Source organism: Mesoplodon bidens (genome assembly GCF_964165515.1).
Source record: "Mesoplodon bidens genome assembly, chromosome: X".
NCBI classification, from domain to species: domain Eukaryota; kingdom Metazoa; phylum Chordata; class Mammalia; order Artiodactyla; family Ziphiidae; genus Mesoplodon; species Mesoplodon bidens.
Window position 1 is genome coordinate 78872929 of NC_138163.1, and position 17660 is coordinate 78890588.

A 17660-nucleotide genomic window follows, 5' to 3' on the forward strand; every position below is an offset into this window, starting at 1 on the left:
TGATGGTTTAATTTTGCTGATCTTATTATCTCTAGAAACTTTCTGTGAATTCCTTGGAATTTTCTACATAATAGGAATATAAAAAGAGTTTTTAATTCTTACTTTCCAATTACTATGCCTTCCATTCCTTCTTCCAGCCTAGTTGCTGTAGCTACAATATCCAGTACAATATATAACAGCAATGGTGAAATCAGGTACATTTGTCTTGCTGATGATCTTAGGAGAAAAGCATTCAGTCATTTGACACTGATATTAGCCATGTGTTTTACATAAATGCTATTTATCATGTTCAGAAATTTCCTATTCCTAATTCACTTTTTTTTTCTTTTCTGAAAACATGAAAGGTTTGTTGGTTTGTATCAAATTCTTGCTCTGTATCAACTGAGATGATGCTTTGGTTTCTTTCCCTCATTACATTACTGTGATGTATTATCCTTGTATTACTGGCAATAATTCTACTTATTTATGGTGTATAATTCTGATAATATGATGTTGGATTCTTTTGGAAAAAAAAATTTGGAATCTATATTCTAAGACATACTGGTAATTAATTTTCTCTTCTTTTGATGGTTTTACTTGGCTTTGGTGTCAGAGTAAGGTGGACACAGAGAATAACTAAGTATTCCCTCCTTTCCTTTTTTTTTTTTTTGCAGTACATGGGCCTCTCACTGTTGTGGCCTCTCCCATTGTGGAGCACAGGCTCCGGACGTGCAGGCTCAGCGGCCATGGCTCACGGGCCCAGCTGCTCCACGGCATGTGGAATCTTCCCGGACCAGGGCACGAACCCATGCCCCCTGCATCAGCAGGAGGACTCTCAACCACTGCGTCACCAGGGAAGCCCCTCCATTTTTTTTTAAGAATTTGAGTGATTATTATCAACACAATATTTGGTAGAATGTACCAGTGCAGGCATATGACAGAGGTCTTTACTGACTGGTTTTATATTTTGGTTACTTGTTCAGTCCCTTTATTTATATAGATCTCTTCAAATTTTCAAATACCATCTGAATCTATTTTTTTTACTGAAGTACAGTTGATTTACAATATTCTGTTAGTTTCAGGTATACAGCAAAGTGATTCATATAGTATTTGTCTTTCTCTGACTTACTTCACAAAATATAATATTCTCTAGGCCCATTCAGGTTGCTGCATATGGCAAAATTTCATTCTCTTTTATGGCTGAGTAGTATTCCACTGTATATATACCACATCTTCTCTATCCATTCATCTGTTGATAGACACTGAGGTTGCCTCCTTATCTTGGCTATTGTAAACAATGCTGCTATGAACATTGGGATGCATGTATCTTTTCTAATTCTTGTTTTCATTTCTTCAGATATATACCCAGGAGTAGATTTGCTGGATCATATGGTAGTTCAAAATTTGTTCTGACAGTATTTAGAAGCTTTTTATTTCTGTAAATGGGACAGATATTTGATGTTCTCTATTCCCCCATCTACACTGACATCAAACTACAGCCTGTTTTTGTAAACAAATTTTTATTGGAACACATCTGTACTCATCAATTTACATGCTTTGTACATGACAGTAGAGTTCAGCACTGTGAGAGAGACAATATGGTCCACAGGTTTAAGACATTTACCATCTGGCACATTAAAAGAATAAGTTGTTGGCTCCTCTACTGACATGTTACCAAAGAAGAATTATAAAGTTAGAAGATTTAAACTACAAAACAATAAAAATTAGGACAGCATGGTATGGAGGAAGAAAATGGCTTTCCTTAATTTTTAAAATGTATTTTAAAATCTGTGTAAAATGTTTATATTCTGGTGTCCACGTTTATTATTTTAAAAATGCATTGACTCATCTAAATAGCACCAAGCATCAGGAAACATTTCTGTAACCAAAAGAAAAAAAAACCACTTCTTTGTTCCCCATCATTTCACACTTAACCTCAGGAAAACATCAATTTCTTCTGTGTTACTATACTTTGTGTATGCTGAAACATCATCTGTATGTCAGCATTTTCAATATGGATTCTTTTATTGAATACATTAACAAAATCCATTTGAGATTCATCTATATTGTTAAATGTATTAATAATTCATTATGCTTTACTGTGAAGTAATACTACATTAAATGGATGTAGCACATTTTATTGATCCACTACCCTGTTGGAGGCCATTCAACTTCTTTCAAGTTTGGGCTGACAAAAAAGCTGCTATGTTGTGAAGGTATACATTAATGAATAGTTCTATATGATAAGAAAGGTTATTATTTCAACTTGGATAAATAACTATGAGAGCAACTGCTTGGCTATAGCATAGATATAGGTTTAATTTTATAAAAAACTGACAAACTGCTTTTACAAAGTACCTGTTCCATTTCATAAACAAAGCTTAAGACTTCCACTTATTCTATATCGTTAGCAGCACTTGGAAATGCTGGGGTTTTTTACTCAGCCATTCTAGTAGAGATTTATTGATATCACAGTGATTTCTAATTGGCATTTCCTTACTGACAAGTGATGCTAAGTATTTTTCCATTTGCTTATATATCACTTTAATGAAAAAGTATACTTCCATCTTTTGCACATTTATTTTGTGATATAATTCATATACAATAAAATTCAACTTTTTACTTTCTCACTTACCACTCCTTCTAGCCTCTGAAAACAACTCTCTACTTTCTGTCTTTATAAATTTTCATATCGTAGACATTTCACATAAATTAATCATGCAATATGGTGCATTTTGGGTCTGGATTCCATCATTTGAATAGTATTTTCAAATTCTTCCATTTTGTACAATGTATCAGTACTTCATGCTTTTAATTGTACTTTATTTCACTTTCTTGATAGTATCTCTTCAAGGACAAAAGTTACCATATTTTGATTTGGCTGCTTGTACTTTAGACTTAATATCAAATCCAAGGTCGCAAAGATGTACAACTATGTTTTCTCTTAAGAGTTGCAATGTTAGCATTTAAATTTAGGTTTCTGATTCATATTTTATTCATTTTTGCAAAGTGTGAAGTCGCTGGACCAAATTTATTCATTTGTATGTGGATATCCACTTGTCCCAACATTATCTGTTGAAAAGATTTTGTTGTTCCCCACTGCAGTGCCTTGACACCCTTGACAGAAATCAATTAATCATGTATTTGTGGGTATACTTGTGGACTTTCCATTTCTGTCCTCCCATATGCCTATATAACCTATATATCTATCCATACAATTTTACAATGAGGTCTTAATTACTAGTTCTCTGTACTAAGCTTTAAAATTAGGAAATATGAGTTCTCTAATGTGTTTTTTTTCAAAATTGCTTTGTCTATTCTGTATCCATATTTCCATATGAATTTTAGACTCAGCCTGCCAATTTCTACAAAAATGCCAGCTGGGACATTGATAGAGACTTCTTTAAATCTCTAGATCAATTTGGGGACTACTGTCAATTGTATTCATTGCCTATAGCTGCCTAACAGCCAACAACTGGAAAGCTTAACAAAAGAAAAATTAGTTCTTCCACAGTTCTGGAGACTAGAAGTCTGAAATCAAGTTGTCAGCTTAACACAAGTAAAATTAATTATCTCACAGTTCTATAAGATAGAAGTCTGAAATCAAAGCATTCATAGAGTCGTGCTTCCTGTGAAGGCTCTAGGAGAGAACATATTCAATGTTTCTCTAAGCTCCTGGTGTGGCCATCAATCCTTAGTGCTCCTGTTCTTGTAGACACATCATGTTAATCTCTGCCTTTGTAATTACATGACATTTTCCCTGTGTATCTCTGTCTCTGTGTGCCCTTTCCTCTTCTAATAACACCAGTCATATTGGATTAAAAACCCAATCTCCCTAGTATGACCGCAGATTAACTTAATGACATCTGCAAAGCCCCTATTTTCAAATAAGGTCAAATTCATAGAAAGCAGAGATTAGAATATTAGCCTATCTTTTAGGGATACATAATTCCATTGATGACACCATCTTAACATTACTAATTCTTCCAATTAAGGAACATGAGGTATCTTTCATATTGCTCAGTTCTTCTTAAATTTCTTGCAATGTGGTTTTTCTGGTTCTCAGTGTAAAAGTCTTACACTTATTTTGTTCAATTTATGTCTAAGCATTTTATTCTTTTGGATACTATTGTAAATTGAATTGTTTTCTTATTTATTTATGTATTCAGATTATTCATTGTGACTATACAGAAATATAGCTCATTTTCCTATATTATCTTATATCATGCAATCTTTCTGAAATCATGTATTAGGTCTAATTATGTAATGTGGGTTACCTAGGATTTTCCACACACAAGATCATTTCATCTGTGAATATAGTTTTTGTGCTTCATTTCCAATCTAAATGCAATTTATTTTTCTTACCTAATTAATCTGGATAAAATTTCTACTATAATGTCAAATAGAAGAAATAAGAGTAGACATTCATGTCTCATTCCTGAATTCAGAGGAAAAGTACTCAGTCACTGAGTATGTTAGCTGTAGGTTATTTCTAGATACACATTATCTGGTTGAGAAAGAAACCTTCTATTCTTAGTTTGTGAGATGTTTTTAATATGAACAGGAGTTTGATATTGACAAATGCTTTATATAGATCTATTGAGCTTATGCACATTTAAAAAACCGGGTTACTTCTTCTAACGCTGTCAACTTTTAAGAGCATTTCATATATTCTAGATAGATGTTATGTGTTACATAAATGTGCTTGAAATATACTCTTCCACTCTATGACTTATTTTTTTCATTTTCCTAGCACTTTCCTTTGAGAGAAAAATTATAATTTTGATGAAGTCAAATTCACCTATTTTTTCATTTATAGATAATGCTTTTGGTGTCCTATCCACAAATTCATTGCCTAGTCCATGGAAAGAAAATTTGTGTTTTATTTTAAAAGCACAATAGACGTATTTTCTTTTAAATTTAGCATATGACCAGCATTGAGTTAATTTTTTATAAAGTGCATTAATCTTTTCTACATTGAGGTCAATTTTTTATTATATACATGGGAAATCATTACCAGCATCAATTGTTGAAATGACAACATACTTCCATCAAATCAACTTCAAAACTTTGTAAAATATCTATGGACCATATTTGTTTGGGCCCACTTATAATTAGTTATCTATTTTATATATAGTAGTGTGTATCTCCCAATTTATCCCTGCCCCCTTTTATCCCCTGGTAACCATAAGTTTGTTTTCTACATCAGTGACTCTACTTCTGTTTTGTAAATGAGTTCATCTGTAACCTTTTTTACAGATTCCACATATAAGCAATATCATATGATACCTGTCTGTGTTTCACTTACTTCACTCAGTATGACAATCTCTAGGCCCATCCATGTTGCTGCAAATGGCACTATTTTGTACTTTTTTATGGCTGAGTAATATTCCATTGTATATATGTACCACATCTTTATCCATTCATCCATCAACGGACATCTAGGTTGCTTCCATGTCTTGGCTATTGTAAATACTGCTGCAATGAACACAGGGTGCATGTATCTTTTCAAATTATGGTTTTCTCCAGATATACGCCCAGGAGTGGGATTGCTAGATCAAATGGTAGCTCTATTTTTAGTTTTTTAAGGAACCTCCACTGCTCTCCATAGTGGCTGTACCAATTTACATCCCCATCAACAGTGCAAGAGGGTTCACTTTTCTCCACTCTCTCCAGCATTTATTGTTTGTAGATTTTTTGATGATGGCCATTCTGACTGGTGTGAGGTGATCATTGTAATTTTGATAGAATTTCTCTAATAATTAGTGATGTTGAGCATCTTTTCATGTGTCTCGTGGCCACCTGTATGTCTTCTTTGGAGAAATGTCTATTTAGACCTTCTGCCCATTTATGACTGGTTTGTTTGGGTTTTTTTTTTTGATATTGAGCTGCATGTGCTGTTTGTATATTTTGGAAATTAATCCCTTGTGGGTCGCTTCATTTGCAAATATTTTCTCCCATTCTGAGGGTTGTCTTCTCATTTTGTTTATGGTTTCCTTTGCTGTGCAAAAGCTTTCAAGTTTAATTAGGTCCCATTTATTTTTGTTTTTATTTTCATTACTCTAGGCAGTGGGTCAAAAAAGATGTTGCTGTGACTTATGTCAAAGAGTGTTCTGCTATATCTTTCTCTAAGAGTTTTATAGTATTCAGCCTTACATTTAGGTCTTTAATCAACACTAAGTTTATTTTTGTGTATGATGTTAGAGAGTGCGCTAATTTCATTCTTTTACATTTAGCTCTCCACTTTTCCCAGCACACTTACTGAAGAGGCTGTCTTTTCTCCATTGTATCTTCTTGCCTCCTTTGTCAAAGATAAAAGTGACCATATGTGCGTGGGTTTATCTCTGGGCTTTCTATCCTGTTCCACTGATCTATATTTCTGTTTTTGTGCCAGTACCATACTGGCATATATATCATATATATGCTCTTTTGTCATATATATAAATTTTCACTTGGGTCTATTTCTGGGCTACCTATTCTGTTTCATTAATCTATTTGTCTATTGGGGGCAATAATACAAACACTATCTTGATTACTGTCTGTAGCTTTAAAATAAGTCTTGAAGTAGCGTAGTGTGAATCTTTCAACTTTGCTCTTCTCAAATAACATGTTGGTAATGCAGGGTATTTTGTCTCTCCATATAAACTTTATAATCAGTTTGTTGATATCCACAAAATAACCTGCTGGAATTTTTATTAGGACTACCTTGAAGCTATTCATCAAATTGGGAAAATCATACATCTTGAAAATGTTGAGTCTTCTTTACCCATGTACATGTATTGATACTATCTCCATTAAATCAGTTCATTTCTATTATCAGAATTTTATAGTTTTCCTCATATAGATCTTGTACATATTTTGTTAGATTTATACCAATTTCATTATGGAGAGTATGAACATAAATAGACCTGTATTTTTAACTTCAAATTCCACTTGTTTGTTGCTGGTGTCTACAGAAGTGACTGAAAAACCTTGTATCCTGAAACCTTTCTATAATTGTTTCAGTTCTGGGAAGGTAGTTTTGGTTTTTGTTTTGTCAATTCATATTTTCTACAGAGACAAACGTCATTTCCAACCAAAGTCAGTTATATTTTTTCCTATCCAAAATGTATTCCTTTAATTTCCTTTTCTTGTCTTTGCTTTAGCTAGAATCCAGTACAATGTTAAAAAGGAGTGGTGACAGGGAACATCTTTGCCTTTTATCTGATCTTGGTGTGAAAGCTGCTAGTTTCTCACCATTAGGTATCAAGCTGTAGGTTTTATGTAGATAGATCATCTTTATCAGGCTGAGGTAGTCCCCCCTGCATTCCTAGTTTATTGCAAGGTTTTTGTTTTTTTTAATCACAAATGGGTGTTGGATTTTGTCAAATGCTTTTTCTGCATCTATTGCTATGATCATGTGATTTTTCTTTTTTTAGCCTGTTGATATAAGAGTTTACATTAATTAATTTTCTCTTCAAATATGTTCTCATGCCCTTTCTCTCTCCCTTCTCCTTCTGGGACCCCTATAATGTGAATATTGGTGCATTTAATGTTGTCCCAGAGGTCTCTTACACTGTCCTCATTTCTTTTCATGCTGCTCTCTTTATTCTGTCCTGTGGCACTGATTCCCACCACTGTCTTCCAGCTCACTTATCTGTTCTGCCTCATTTATTCTGCCATTAATTCCTTCTCGTGTGTTTTTCATTTCAGTTATTGTATTGTTCATCTCCGTTTAAAAGTTTGTTCTTTAAATCTCTACCTCAAGGGAGATCATCTTGATGCTTTGTGATGACCTAGAGGAGTGGGATAGGGAGGGTGGGAGGGAGGTTCAAGAGGGAGGGGATATGGTGATATAAGTATACATATAGCTGCTTCACTTTGCTGTATAGCAGAAACTAACATAATATTGTAAAGCAATTATATTCCAAAGATGTAAAAAAATAATAATAAAGCAAATTTGAAAACAAACCAAAAATCTTCTCTTTGTTAAACATTTCTTACATCTTCTCGGTCTGTGCCTCCATTCTTTTCCCAAGATCCTGGATCATCTTTACTATTATTACTATGAATTATTTTTCAGGTAGATTGCCTATCTCCACTTCACTTAGCTGTTCTTCTGGGGTTTTATCTTGTTCCTTCATCTGGACCACATTTCTCTGCCGTCTCATTTTGTCCAAACTTCTGTGGGGTTTTTTTCATTTGTTTTTATATAAATTTATTTATTTAAATTTTTATTTTTGGCTGTGCTGGGTCTTCGTTGCTGTGTGCAGGTTTTCTCTAGTTGTGGCAAGCTGGGGCTACTCTTCACTACTGTGAGCAGGCTTCTCATTGCGATGGCTTCTCTTGTTGCGGAAGCACAGGCTCTAGGCACACAGCTTCAGTGATTGTGGCACTTGGGCTCAGTAGTTTTGGCTCGTGGGCTCTAGAGTGTAGGCTCAGTACTTGTGGCACACAGGCTTAGCTGTTCTATGGCATGTGGGATCTTCCCAGACCAGGGATCAAACCTGTGTCCCTTGCCTTGGCAGGTGATTCTTAACCACTGCACCACCAGGGAAGTCCTAACCTTCTGTGTTTGTGGTGTCCTTTCCACAGGCTGCAGGGTCATAGTTCCTCTTGCTTCTTGTGTCTGCCCCCTGGGTGGGTGAGGTTGGTCCAGGGGCTTGTGCAGTCTTCCTGGTGGAAGGGACTGGTACCTGCCATTTCAAGGGGTGGGTTTAGAGTGGCTGTGAGCTCAGTAAAACTTTAGGCAGCCTGTCTGCTGATGGGTGGAGCTGTGCTCCCAGCCTGCTGGTTGACTGGCATGAGGCAGTTGACTGGCATGAGGCAGTTGACTGGCATGGAGCCTGCAGGCCGTTGGGTGGGGCCAGGTCTCAGTGCCAAAATGGTGACCTCCATAAGAGCTCACACCAATCAATATTCCCTGGGGCTTCTGCCACCAATGTCCTTGCCTGCACAGTGAGCCACAGCTGACACCTGCCTCCCCAGGAGACCCTCCAAGACCCGCCAGTAGGTCTAGCCCAGGTTCCTATGGAGTCACTGCTTTGTGCTCTGTCCCAGTGCACATGAAGCCTTGTGTGCGCCCTCTAAGAGTGGAGTCTCTGTTTCCCCCACTGCTATGCAGCTCCTGCACTCATGCCTTGCTAGCCTTCAAAGCCAGATGCTCTGGGGGCTTCTCCTCCCAATGTCAGACCCTCAGGCTGGGGGAGCCTGACGTAGGGCTCAGAACTCTCACTCCTGTGGGAGAACCTGATATATTTTCCAGTTTGTGGGTTGCCCACCTGGCAGGTATGGGATTTGATTATATCATGAAAGTGCCCCTCCTACCATCTCATTGTGGATTCTCCTTTGTCTTTGGATGTAAAATATTTTTTTTTGATAGGTTCCAGCCTTTTTTATTGATGGCTGTTCAGCAGTTAGTCGTGATTTTGGTGTTTTTGTGAGAGGAGGTGAGCACAAGTCCTTCTACTCCGCCATCTTGTCCAGAATGGAGGGGCTGCTTTTAGTTTGGATGAGTGCTGCCTCTTTCCTCAGTGTGTGCTAGCCATTATCCCCTTGATATGGGGTGTGCAGGTCTGGTGGCCTGTGCACACTCCCAGGACAGCAGGGGCAGGGACTGGCATCTGACCATTAATTAATTTTCAAATGCTGAAACAACCTCGCATACCAATTATATATTCCATTTATTCATGATGCATAATTCTTTATACATTGTTGTATTTGATTTGCTAATATTTTGTTGAGGACTTTTATCTATGTTCATGAAAGATACTGGTCTGCAGTTTTCTTGTAATGTCTGCCTAATTTTCCTATTAGGGTAATGTTGGCCTCACAGAGTAAGTTAGGAAGCATTTTCTCTGCCTCTATCCTCTGAAAACGATTGTAGAGTACTGGGATGATTCCTTCCTTAAATGTCTTACAGAATTTACTAGTGAACCCATCTGGACCTGGTGCTTTCTGTTTTGGAAGGTTATTAAATATTGATTCAATTTCCTTCATAGATATAGGACTAAGGAGCTTGTCTATTTTTTTTAAATGTAACTTTTCCTATACTTTTTTTTTTTTTGGCTGCACCATGCACCTTGCAGGTTCTTAGTTCCCTGACCAGGGATTGATCCCGGGCCCCTGGCAGTGAGAGAACCAAGTCTCAACCACTGGACCACCAGGGAATTCCTGAGATTGTCTATTTTTACTGTGTAAGTTTTGGGAAACTGTGTCTTTTGAGGAATTGGTCCATTTCATTTAGATTATCAAATATGTGGGCACAGAGTTGTTTATAGTATTCCTTTATTATCATTTCAGTGTCCACAGGATCTGCAGTGATGTCCCACCTTTCATTTCTGATATGAGTAATTTGTGTCCTCTGGTTTATTTTTCTTAGTCTGTCTAGAGGCTTATAAATTTCATGGATCTTTTGAAAGAACCAACTTTTGGATTCATTTATTTTTTGTATTTCTTGTTTTCAGTTTTATTAATTTCTGCTCTACTTGTTATTTTTCTTCTTACTTTAGATTAATTTGCTTTTTTCTAGTTTCCTAAGGTAGAAACTTAGATTGAGTTTAGTTGTTTCTTGTTTTCTATAAATACATATCCAGTGCTATAAATTATTCTCTGAGCACTGCTTTCATTACATTCTACAAATTTTGGTAAGTAGAGTTTTCATTTTCATTTAATTAAAAATATTTTAGAATTTCACTTGATACTGCTTCTTTAACACATGTGTTATTTAGAAGTGTTTTTAATCTCAACACATTTGAGATTTTCCAGATATATTTCTATTATTGATTTCTAATCTCATTCCATTGCACTCTGAGAGCATATATTGATTTTATTCTTTTAAATTTGTTAAGATGTGCTTCATGGCCCAAAATGTTTTCCATTTTGCTGAATGTTCCATGTCAGCTTGAGAAGAATGTGTAATCTTAGTGTTGTTCAATGAAGTAGTCTATAGATATTTATTAGACCAGCTGATTGATGGTGGTGTTGAGTTCAACTATGTCCTTACTGATTTTCTGCCTGCTGGATTTGTCCATTTCTGAGAGAGAGGTGTTGAAGTCTCTAACTAATAGATGGTTTCGTCTATTTCTCTTTGTAATTTGCATAGGTTTTGCCTCAAATAGTTTGATGTTCTGTTGGTAAGTGTACACACGTGAAGGACTGTTGTATCTTTTTGGAGAACTGACCCCTTTATCATTATGTAATGACCTTCTTTATCCCTGACACCTTTAATTTCTTTGAAATTTGCTCCATCTGAAATTAATAGAGGTACTCCTAATCTCTTTTCACTAGTGTTATAACATGATATATTTTTTCCACCCATTTAATTTTTTTTTTTTTTTGCGGTATGCGTGCCTCTCACTGCTGTGGCCTCTCCTGCTGCAGAGCATAGGCTCCGGACACACAGGCTCAGTGGCCATGGCTCACGGGCCCAGCTGCTCCGCGGCATGTGGGATCTTCCCGGACCGGGGCACGAACCCGTGTCCCCTGCATAGGCAGGTGGACTCTCAACCACTGCACCACCAGGGAAGCCCACCCATTTACTTTTATCTGTATGTGTCTTTATGATTCATTTTTTTTAGGAAGCATATAGTTGGCTCTTGTTATCTGACCTACTCTGAACACTCCCAAATTTGTGCAATTAGAACACTGATGTTGAAAGTGATTATTGATATAGCTGGATTAACATCTACCATATTTGTTCCTATTTTCTATTTGTTGCACTTTTTCTCTGTTCCTGTTTTTGTCTTTTAATTTTTTTGGCCTTTTGTGGTTTCAACTGAGCATCTTATATGATTCCATTTTTTCCCCTTTATTAGCATATCAGCTAATACTTCTGTAACTTTTTTTTTAGTGCTTGCCACAATGCAGTATACATTTACAATTAATCCAGGTCTACTTTCAAACAACATTATATCACTTCCCGGTAGTGTGAGTACCTTTTAATAACAAAATAATCCTAATTCCTCCCTCCTGTCCCTTATATCATTGCTTTCACTAATTTCACTTATACGTAAGTATACATAAGCACAAACATATATGCATATGATATATAAAAGTACACACGATTGAATAGTGTTATTATTAACAAATTATTACCTGTTAGATCAATTAAGAATAAGAAAAAAAGTTTTTATTCACCTTCACTCATTCCTTCTTCAAGGCTCTTTGATACTTTATGTAGATCTGAGTTTCCAATCTTTATCACTTTCCTCCTCTCTAAGCACTTCTTTTAACGTTTCCTGAAAGGTCTACTGGCAAAAAAATGGACCTTCAACTTTTGTTTGTCTGAGAAGGTCTTTATTTCTTCTTCACTTATGAAGGATAACTTCGCAAAGTACAGAACTCTAGTTTCCAGGTTTTTTTCTCTAACCACTTAAAATATTTCACTCCATGCTTTTCTTACTATCATTTCTGAGAAGTCAGATGTGATTCTTATTTTTATTCCTCTATAAAGGTGTCCTCATTTCTTTTACAGTGTTTTTGATATTTAACATTTCTTTTGGTTCTTAGGATTTCCACCTCTCTGCTTACATTGCCCACCTGTTCCTACATGCTGTCTACGTCACCCACTAGAGTCCTTAACATAGTCCTCTTGCTTCTTTCAGGATTTTTTTTAAGCTTTAATTTTCTGTTGTTTTTAAAAATGATATTCCTAGGTATAGTTTTGGGGCCATTTATCTCGGTGTTCTCTGAGCTTCCTGGATCTGTGCTATGGTGTCTAACATTAATTTGGGGGAAATTTTCAGTCACTATTACTTCAAATATAACTTCCGTTCCTTTACTTCTTCTTCTTGTATTCCCATTACATGTATGTTACACTTTGTGGTTGTGCCACAGTTCTTCAATATTCTATTTTTTCTTCAGTCTTTTGTTCCCTTTGCTTTTGGTTTTCAAGAATTCTATTACTACATCCTTGAGCTCAGAGATTCTTTCCTCAGCCTTGTTTAGTCTACTAAGGGGCCCATCAAAGCCATTCTTCATTTCTGTTACAGTGTTTTTTTATATTTATCACTTCTTTTGGTTCTTTCTTAGGATTTCCATCTCTCTACTTACACTGTCCATCTCTTCTGGCATGCTGTCTACTTCACCCATTTAGAGCCCCTAGAATATTAATCAAAGTTGTTTTAAATTCCAGGTCTGCTAATTCCAATATACCTGCCATCTCTGGTCCTGGTCCTTGGTCTGCATCTTCAAATTGGGTTTTTTGCCTTTAGGTATGCCTTGTAATTTTTTCTTCATAGCTGGACACGACATACAATGTAAAAGGAACTGCTATAACAAGGCTTTAGTAATGGGATGGTGAAGCGTGAGGGAAGGGGAAACATTCTACAGTCCTATAATTAGATTTCAATCTTTCAGTGACCGTATGTCTCTGGACTATGTAACTTCACAACAGCTTCTCAGTTTTATTCTTCTTGCCTTGGGTGGGACAGGATGGCTACAGTAAGCTGGAGTTGGGTATTTCCCTTCCCCAGGTTAAGTTAGGCTATGATAATATCCCAGCAGGTTAGGCTCTGGTTAAACAGTTTCCTCTGAAGTCAGGTCTTCTTAAGAACAGAGTACTCTGGCTTATTTCAAAATGATTCCCCTTTCTCTCCCCCTGACAGAAGTACAAGGGTATTTTTCTCCTGTATGTACTCCTGGAGGTAAATCTCACAATATTGTGGAGATCCCTCTATGACTGGGTCCCCAAGGAGTTTTTACCTCTCAGACTTGTCCACACTGAGGCTCCAGCAATTTAACAATTACAGTTCAGGTTTTCCTATCCTGGCACTGGTTCCTGCAGTGGTTTCTGCTCGTCTGCTACAGTAAGCCATGACTCCCTGTATTCACCTGTCTCTTCTCTCCAATCTTGTGGGCAATAGTTTGCCCTGTGTCCTCTCCTCTTTTACAGATACAAGAAGCACTGGTGATTTTTCAGTCTGTTCAGTTTTTTACTTATCTTTTGGATGGAGTGGCTCCAAGCTCCTTACATGTGGACCTAGAAACCTCACTTACTTCTTTTGAAGTCTACTAGTGATCAGTCACTGCATATCAGTTATTCAGTTTACATGCAAAAATGTAGTTATGTTGCCTCCGTGTCTTCCAGGGATAAACCCATATGACATCTTCAAAAATACATAATCAAAAAAGGAAATGGCCAAGAAAGAAAATAGAAGTGCAGTGATAAAAGTGTTAACACTGATGGGAAATTTGAATTTAATGTAAACATAGTTATAACATAATTGGCTGACCATGGAAATGTTGACAATATCATTTGAGACCTTTAGATATGAACCTGTAGTAACTTACCAGTACAAATGAGAATAGTGATTGTGCTGAAAAGGATGAAGATGTCCAATAGGGAGTGACATACCAGCAAAAATTTTTATATTAAAGAAACTTTCAGAAATATTTCATGACATTTAAAGCATGAAAGATGAAATGCTGGATGGAAATCCATATTTAGAAAGAAGAATGACAATTCAGCAAACTATAGAAAAGATGCTCACTCCTAATATACAAATTATACAAGGAGAAGAAAGTAAGCACTGTTAAATCTACTATTGATAATTTTTATAATAAAATAAAACACTCTAAATGTTTCTAACATTTCATATTAAAATATAGTAAATAACTGTTAGCTTAACTAATGCTTTAAATTTCCTATACATTTGTGATTGACAGTAAGAGAATTTTTAATGTTTTGTCAAAAAACTTTTTAGGTAATGGAGCAACAGTAATTTTTCCATTAATTAATATTGCTTTCAGGTAGCAGTCATTTTTACAGTCCCACAATACTATGTAAAGCAAGACTTGCCTATATTTCATGGGATTTTTTTGGGGGGTGGGGTGCCACTGTAAATGGTACCATTAATTAAATTTTGATTTCCAAATATTCACAGCTAGTATACTGAAATGCAGGCCCTTTATTGTTTTTTCTTGCCTTATGGTATTGGCTTGAACTTCCAATACAAAATTGAATAGTCATGGTGAAATCTAACATACTTGCCTACTTCCTGTTCATAGAAGGGGAAACCATTAAGTCTTTAATGGTTGATACTGATGTTACTATCAGTGTTTAGGAGATTCAACTTATCACATTAATGAGATTGCCTTCTATTCCAAATTTGCTAAGCATTTTTTTATTATGAATAGGTTTTAAATTATGTCAAATGCTTCTCTCTTTGTACATATTGAGATAATATGTTTTCTTTTTTAGTTACATGATTGACTTCCAAATGTTGAATTACTCTTTCAGTTCTGAACCAGACCATTTTCTTTCTTTCTTTTTTTTTTTTTTTTTTTTTGCAGTGTGTGGGCCTCTCACTGTTGTGGCCTCTCCCGTTGCGGAGCACAGGCTCCGGACGCGCAGGCTCAGTAGCCATGGCTCACAGGCCTAGCCGCTCCGTGGCATGGGGAATCTTCCCGGACCGGGGCACGAGCCCATGTCCCCTGCATTGGCAGGCGGACTCTCAACCACTGCGCCACCAGGTAAGCCCACCAGACCATTTTCAAATACACCCAGAGCATTCTGTTCTCCTTAAAAATGGCACACTGTCAAGGGAAACTTGTTTTAGCACAGTCAAACAGACTTCGGGGAAGGAAAATCCCAACTTCTGTTCCCTACAGCCTTTGACATAGAGAAAAGAAAATACCCAACTCCAGTCCCTTTCAGCCTCTGACAGGAGAAAGGGAAGTAGCCAAATCCAGCCCTTTCGAGCCTTCCTGTCTCACTTCAAGTGGGAAAAACCCAAGAATCACTTGGTAAGGTCACAGACAAGGGGCACAGGCTCACTATAAGACTGAGACTTAATCACAGGAATATAAATGCTACTCCTCTCCCCACATACCTTACCAACATATTAGCAGAGCTCCTCTTCCACTTTTCAGAGTTCTCCTTGGGTTGCCTCTTAAGTTATTTCCAGGGATTACAGTGTACTTAAGAGTGGAGGAACAGGGAATGTATCTATGTCACACTTTCTGAAACAGGAGTCCTGGTGCCTGTTTTTATAAGTAAAGTTTTACTGGAAAACAGTCACACTCATCCATTTATTAATTGTCTAAGGTGACTTTTGTGCTACAATGGCAGAGTTAAGTAGTGTGAAAGACCAGGATTTGAAAAGCATAAAACACCTTCGATTTGGTCCTTAAACTTTCTGACCCCTGTGTTAGAGGGCATTATGGTAAAGCTCCAAATACAGTAGCAACAAAAAGGATAAAATATTATGAATAAGCAGGTCAAAAACTGTTTACAATATATATGAAGGTAACTTTAAAATACACATTAAAAATTCAAAAAGAGCCTTATATAAATAAAAAGACATCCCTTGTTTTTGAATTAGGATGTCCCAAGATCTTCAAGACATCATTTGTAAGTTTATAAATTTTATAAACATAATTTTATAAATTTAATAAAATCCTCCCCCCCAAATCCCCAAAAATCAGTTTTACAGAGCTACACAAATTGATCCTGACGTTCAACTGGAAAAATAAACCCACATAAATTTCTAGGAAAACACTGAAGAAAAAAAAGAGCTCCATGAGTGAACTAACCTGACAAATTATTATAATATACTATAAAGCCTGTATAATCAGGAGTGTGGTACTAGTCCCTGAAGAGGGAGGTCAATGGAAAGGAACAGAAAAGTCCAGAAAACTATATGTAAAAGCTTACTACATCACAGTCCATTTGCAGTTAATAATGTACTGCTTCACAATATCTTGCAATGTTATAAGCTCATAGTCCCCTGTTCTTTATTTCACTTTTTTATATATAATACATATATGTTATAGACCTAATATAATGATGTTACAATTTTAATTTTCAATAAGGTATTTGCTTTATAAAGCTATGAAGAGAGAAAAGGCAAAAAAAAAAAAAAAAAAACAAAACTTTGCATTTACCCAGATATTTACCAGTTCTAATGCCCTTCATCTTTTTCTGAGGATCCAAGTTTTCAAGAAGTTTCATTTACTTCTGTCTTAAGTACTTTTTATCTTGTGGTGTAACATAGATCCATTTGTAACAAATATTCTTAGTTTTCTTTTATTGAAAATGCCTTTATTCCATCTTCATTTTTGAGTATTTTCACTGGATATACATTAAGGGTTGACAGGTTTGTTTCTTTTTTTTTTTCTTTTTTGCTCACGACTTTAAAGGTGCTGTTCCATGCAGTTTGGCTGAAATGGTTTCTGACGAGAAGTCAAAAAGCAATATGATCATTATGCCCATGTATATGTCATTTTTCTGTTGCTAAACTTACACTTTTTGTTTGGCTTCAGACACTTTAATTATGATGTGCCTAAGGTGGCCTTCTTTGCCTTTATCATGCTTCATATTTAGCATTTTCTGTCTGCAAATTTTTACATTTAATGGAGTTTGAGAATTTTTCATTTAAAAAATGTTTTTCCCCATTTCTCTCTTTCATCTCTTCTGATATCGCAATTAAACATATGTTTGACTGATGTGATCTAACAGGTTTCTGTGGCTCTGTTCAGTTTTTCTCATTCTTTTTTTTACTCTTTTCCTCACCTAAGATAATTTTTATTGATCTGGCTCCAAGCTCACTTACTCTTTCTTCTGTCACGTCTATACACATACCAAAGTTAAATCCCCTCAATGAACTCTGCACTTCAGAAATTACATTGTTCCTTTCCAGCATTTCCACTTATTTCCTTTTCATGAGTCCCTTGTGGAGAGTTCCCATTTTTCTGATGAG

General features: G+C 36.1%; 1 protein-coding gene across 5 annotated transcripts in view; it reads right to left on the minus strand.

Moving 5' to 3' along the window:
• Positions 1-17660, minus strand: part of LOC308608922 (uncharacterized protein) — a 309206-nt gene that overhangs the window by 36117 nt on the left and 255429 nt on the right. Inside the window, exon 5 of one of the 5 annotated variants that reach the window (XR_014014248.1) lies at positions 16858-17133. The exons of the other annotated variants lie outside the window; for them this stretch is intronic. The gene's annotated coding sequence lies outside the window, so the exon portion shown is untranslated. The remainder of the gene's footprint in view (positions 1-16857; positions 17134-17660) is intronic. 5 annotated transcript variants of the gene reach the window in all.